A 6000-nucleotide genomic window follows, 5' to 3' on the forward strand; every position below is an offset into this window, starting at 1 on the left:
CAACTAAGGAAACTCTTGCCTATGGTGTTGGTACATTGCAACTACGGTGACGGAGGAATAGCTGGTTCGTCCTTGGTGCATCTGAGGAGGTGTTTGGAAGAGGATCATCCTTCGTGAAGTATTCGGAGGAGGTGTTTCATCCTTCGTGAAGTATTAGGAGGTGTCTCATCCTTTGTGAAGATTCAAAGGAGGTGCAGGTTCATCTCTTGTGGTATCAAGAGAGGTGGTTTCTAAACTTTTACAAATTATTTGTCTTTGTGATTATTATTTGTAATTGTTTTGTGATAGTGGATTGTTTATCTCGGTTTGAGATAAGCGACTGGACGTAGGATTGGTAAGATCCGAACCAATATAAAAATCATCTGTGCAAATTTCTCTCAACCTTACTCTTTTATTTATATTTATTATTTGCGTAGTAAGTGAAATTGAGACGAAATTAAAAGGCACACGTTTGAATTAAAAACCCTCTTGGTTTGTTATTCCACGCTAACAATTCCGTTGCAACAGTTCTAACAATTGACATCAGAGCTCGCTTTGATAGTCATTCAAATGGCAGGATCATATCAAACCTTTGCAGAGGGTGCCTCTATCAATAGACCACCTTTATTCACAGGTGAAAATTATGCTGGAAGGTTAGAATGCAAATATTTATTGAGTCTATTGATTGTGAGATTTAGGATGTTATTGCATCTGGTTCGTCTGTTCCTACTAACAATTTGCAGGAACCAAAGCCCCGTGGTCAATGGACTGCTGAAGAAAAGAAAAGATGTCAAAATGACGTGAAAGCCCGAAACATAATTGCATCTGCCTTAACTGTTGATGAGTTCTACAGGGTCTCCATTTGCAAAACCGCGTAGGAGATGTGGGAAGTGCTGAGAGTAACTCACGAAGGAACAGATGACGTGAAGAGGGCAAGGAAAAATACCTTGATCCAAGAGTACGAAATGTTCAGGATGAAGCAAGGAGAAACAATTTCAGATGTTCAGAAACGCTTCACCAACATTGTCAATCATCTCATTGGTCTAGGTAAGTCATTTGACAATGATGAACTTAACATTACAATTTTGAAATATTTAGACAGGTTGTGGCAACCGAAAGTGACCGCAATCACTGAATCACAAAATCTCAATACTATGACTATGGCGGCACTGTTTGGAAAATTGAGGGAACATGAACTTGACCTTGGAAGACTAGATGAAGAAGAAGCAATGGCAAAAATAAAGAAAGAGTCTAGCCTTAAAATCTGAGGTAGAAAGGAGCAAGAACAAAATAGAAGAGGAAGACTCAGAAGATGAAGAAAATCTGAGACTCATGATAAAAAGGCTCAACAGGTTCATGAAATCAAAAGACAAAGGAAGATTCAAAGTCGAAAAGAAAGAAAAACAAGAATCCTCCTCAAAATATAGATGTTATGGTTGCGGAGAAAGGGGGCACTTAAAAGCGGACTGCCCAAATCAAAAGAAGAATGAAGAAATAAAGGAAAATAAATCCTTCAAGAAAAAGAAGGCCTACATCGCATAGGACGATGACAACGAAACAATTTCTGATTCGAGCGAATCTAATGAAGAGGCAAACATCTGTTTAGTGGCAGACGACGACGCTGGAAGCCAAGTAAGTACATCTAGCGATTCTGATAATTATAGTCAATTTAGTGAAAGTGAATTGCATGAAACTTATGCTGCTTTAATAGTTGAATCAGAAAAATTAGATNAAGCTCATAAGAAATTGAAAAAGGATTTCAAAAATTTAAAATTAAATTTTGAAAATATTTCAGAAGAAAATAAAAATTTAAAATTAAATTTTGAAAATATTTCAGAAGAAAATAAAAATTTAAAATCCGATTTTGAAAAAATTTCTGAGGAAAATAAAAATTTAAAATCAAATTTTGAAACTATTCCTGAAGAGAATAAAAATTTGAAAAATAAAATTTTATTTTCTGAAAAAGGTAAACATATTAGTAGTGATGAATGTGCTTCTTGCGAAAATCTTAAAAAACTACTAAACAACAAAACCTTAGCAGAATGCAGTAAAAATAATGAAAATAAGGTTGTTGAAAATAAACATGTTCCTAAAGTTAAAAATAAGCATAATAATAGAACCCGTAGNACATGGGTAGAAAAAGGAACAACTTATAGGAACACAAACTTTATATCATGCTTTTATTGTATGAAAAAGGGTCATACTTCAAATAAATGTAAAATTAAGCATTATGGTGTTCCAAGTGGTAGATATGTTTGGGTTGTAAAATGATTTCATTATTTTTTATATAACCCAAAAAACCATGTTTAATTTTTAATTTTTTTTTAACATTTAATTTTTTTTAAAAAAAAAAATTGAGAAATTTTTTCAAGCATGTTGTCCTATAAAATTGTGGACCTTGAGGTAATGCCTCTTGAGTCAGTTGAATCAGATGTAGGTAATAATGAAGACTTGCAGAAGACAACAAAAGAAGAGAAGAATGATGACAATCCTCAAGACGAAGATCTTAACAAATTATCATTATGGAGACATTTCTAAAGGGGTAACATTAGAAGAGATCTAGGAATTTTAAAAATCTCTTAGGATTGCATTTTTATTCATTTGATCCCTTTTACCCATTTTATTTTAAAAACTAACCATATTTTTTGTGTGTTTTAAAATTCCTATCTTGTATGGTTCAATAAAAATATTTTTTTTAAGTTCTTTATCCTAAAATTATTTGTTTTAAAATCTCCTATTGTATGTTTGAATAAATATTTAAATTTGAAATATATATTTGGCTCATACGCATACATGCTTTTATTAAGGGGGAGTATTATCTTAGGGGGAGAACATGAAACATAGCTTTTTAATTATGATAAAAAAGGGGGAGAAAATATCTTAAAGCTTATTGTTATTCACTAATGCCCTTATCTTTCATGAGTTGTGTTTTTACTCAGATTATTACTAAAAACTTTAATTCAAAGGAGTTTTTGATCATCATCAAAAAGGGGGAGAGCGCTAGCAAAATGACGAAGATGAAGTTTTGATGATGCCCAAATCAAGTCAAGATTTATCAAGATTCATGAAGATCCTTTGAAGACTTACTTTTGTTATGAAAAGCTTTTGTAATAATTGTAGTTTAATTGTTTAGGACTTAGATTTGTAGTAGGTTTTGATTCTTGTACCTTTATACCTTGTATTTGCTATTTAGAATCAAAACTTCTCCGTTTTAATCGATTAATCCCTGATATAATCGATTAAAATCGCTACAGAAGCCAAAACCCAATCAGCTTTGGAATAATCGATTAAAGCAAGTTTTAATCGATTAACTAATCGATTAATCCTGAGAATAATCGATTAATACTAGCGGTTGGAGGTTTCTGATTTGAAAAACTAGCCGTTGTACTTATTTTAATCGATTAACATTAATATTAATCGATTAAATACGTTAGATGGCCAGTTTCGTAGAATGGAAGAGTTTTTGCTTGAGTCTATTTATAGGCTCTCTTTATCCATCAACAACAACTCTTCCCTTGCACTAAAACACTCAGAACTCTTTGAGAAGTGTGTGTTCTTGCTTAGCTAAGGAAACTCTTGTCTGTGGTGCTGGTACATTGCAACTACGGTGACGGAGGAATAGCTGGTTCATCCTTGGTGCATCTAAGGAGGTGTTTGGAAGAGGATCATCCATCGTGAAGTATTCGGATGAGGTGTTTCATCCTTCGCGAAGTATTCGGAGGAGGTGTCTCATCCTTTGTGAAGATTCAAATGAGGTGCAGGTTCATCTCTTGTGGTATCAAGAGAGGTGGTTTCTAAACTTTTACAAATTATTTTTCTTTGTGATTATTATTTGTAATTGTTTTGTGATAGTGGACTGTTTATCTCGGTTTGAGATAAGCGACTGGACGTAGGATTGGTAAGATCTGAATTAGTATAAAAATCATTTGTGCAAATTTCTCTCAACCTTAATCTTTTATTTATATTTATTATTTGTGTAGTAAGTGAAATTGAGACGAAATTAAAAGGCACACGTTTGAATTAAAAACCCTCTTGGTTTGTTATTCCACGCTAACAATTTCGCTGCAACAGTTCTAACACAAAGTTTATGTGTATTTCTTTGAATTGTAATTTGTTTTCTTTTCCTTGTGAGTTTCAGCCATCTAAGGTGTCTTAGGAGAGTATTTGGTGCTCAATCCCATCTCCTAACAAAAACCTTTAAAACCTAGTTAATTTCGTTTCTTAGTTTGAAGGATCCAAAGTTCCTTCTAACTTAACCATTATGCCACATAACTTAGCTTAATTGTTTTCCTTAATTTTTTTTTTGTAGCTTATTGGGTTTCTACTTGTACTTTAATAGAATATTTCAATTAGGATTTGTTATAATCGAGTTTATTTAGCATGAGATACAAAAACATGCTAAAAGCAACTTTTTAGTTGCATAAATGTTCTTTAAATATTTTGAGGTGTGTTAGTGCAACTATAGCTAAGTTGAGCTCATTGAATTGTAGAAATAAATTGGTTATAGTTTCATAACACTTTAAATATAAATCCAAGATTATCAAATAATCAAGACAACAAGTCAATCCAAGCATAGTATGAAAAAGTAAAGAAATTTGGCTAAACTAAGGAGATAATAAGCAACAAAAATTGGATCTTGCGGTTTTCTCTATTTTTCTAGTAAAAGGGCTTTGATAATTGATAAATTTTTATGATTAAAGATAATTTGGGAAAAATATATCTTAAGATATTTTATTTCATATTGTTAAATAATTACCATGTTTAACTATATTAATAAATATCAAAAGATAATATTTGCCAAATCTTTTTTAATCTAGCAAATATCTTCTCAAATATTTTTAGATCTCTACAATAATCAAATATATCTTGAAGATATTGTATTATTTAGAAGATATTGGATTATTTAAAAGATAATTGGAAGGGATTACATTATCATAAAGACCTTTACAACAATAGAAAAGCCTGAAATAAAGCCTAATCTAATTTCTATCTAAAGACACTAAGGGCAATACATTATGAGATCTTTGGGAACTCATTGGGGGGTTCAAATTTCGTCCTCCCTCTCTTCTCTCATGTTCTCTATCCTTTCCTATATTTACATGTTATTTGAACATTCCATGGAGTGTTAAGCCTCTAGGTTGATCCTGCTGTAATTTCCTAATAGGATTATGAGGTTAAATCACTAGTGGAAAAACGCTATTTAACGTCACCACATAGACGTCGGTTATTTGGTCCACTGACGTAACACGATGAATGGTGGCAACTTCGTAATTAAGTAGGGCAACTAGACGTCGGGGCATGCTTTACTCGATGAGTGAATAACATTCGACGTCGGTGCCCCTAAAAACAGACGTCTAAAGGTCTGCTAGGTAAGGTGAATAGTCGACCAATTGACGTCAACATGACAACCACCGACGTCTAAAGGTTTCAGAGGTGGTGAACAGTCACGAGGGAGACGTTGGTTCGCACAGACCGACGTCTATAACCTAACAGGTAGTTGAGTGTCATTAATGATATGAGACATAGACGTCGCCCCCCCCCCCCCTAACCGATGTCTATAATCTGACAGTTAGGTGAAACTATAATGATTATGCGACACACTAGACGTCGATTACCATGCAACCGACGACAATATCCACCTAGATGTCAGTTGTTCAAATACCTGATGTCTATAATCCACGCCAATATTAATATTTAAATCATATAGACGTAAAATTAGTGAAATCACCGACGTCTATAACCTTAGAGACGTTTGTCGCGAAATCTAACGGATGTCTAGAGTGACATAAACTTCAGAACGCGAACCCGCGAGCAGTTTCCACTATTCATTGTCTTCTTCGTCCAGAGCTTTTCTCCGCCGCGCCATTAGAGGTTCGTTTTCTGTGTTTTTGACCGTTAAAATTTAGTTTTGCTCCGATTGAATTAGTCTTTAGTGAAAAAACTTTCATTTGAATCGATCATAATTTCATTTCGTTACGTTTTGTTGCAGTTTCAAACGTCTTGTTGGGTTGCGTTTTGGAC

Source organism: Vigna radiata, chromosome 8, assembly GCF_000741045.1.
Source record: "Vigna radiata var. radiata cultivar VC1973A chromosome 8, Vradiata_ver6, whole genome shotgun sequence".
Taxonomy (NCBI): Eukaryota; Viridiplantae; Streptophyta; class Magnoliopsida; order Fabales; family Fabaceae; genus Vigna; species Vigna radiata.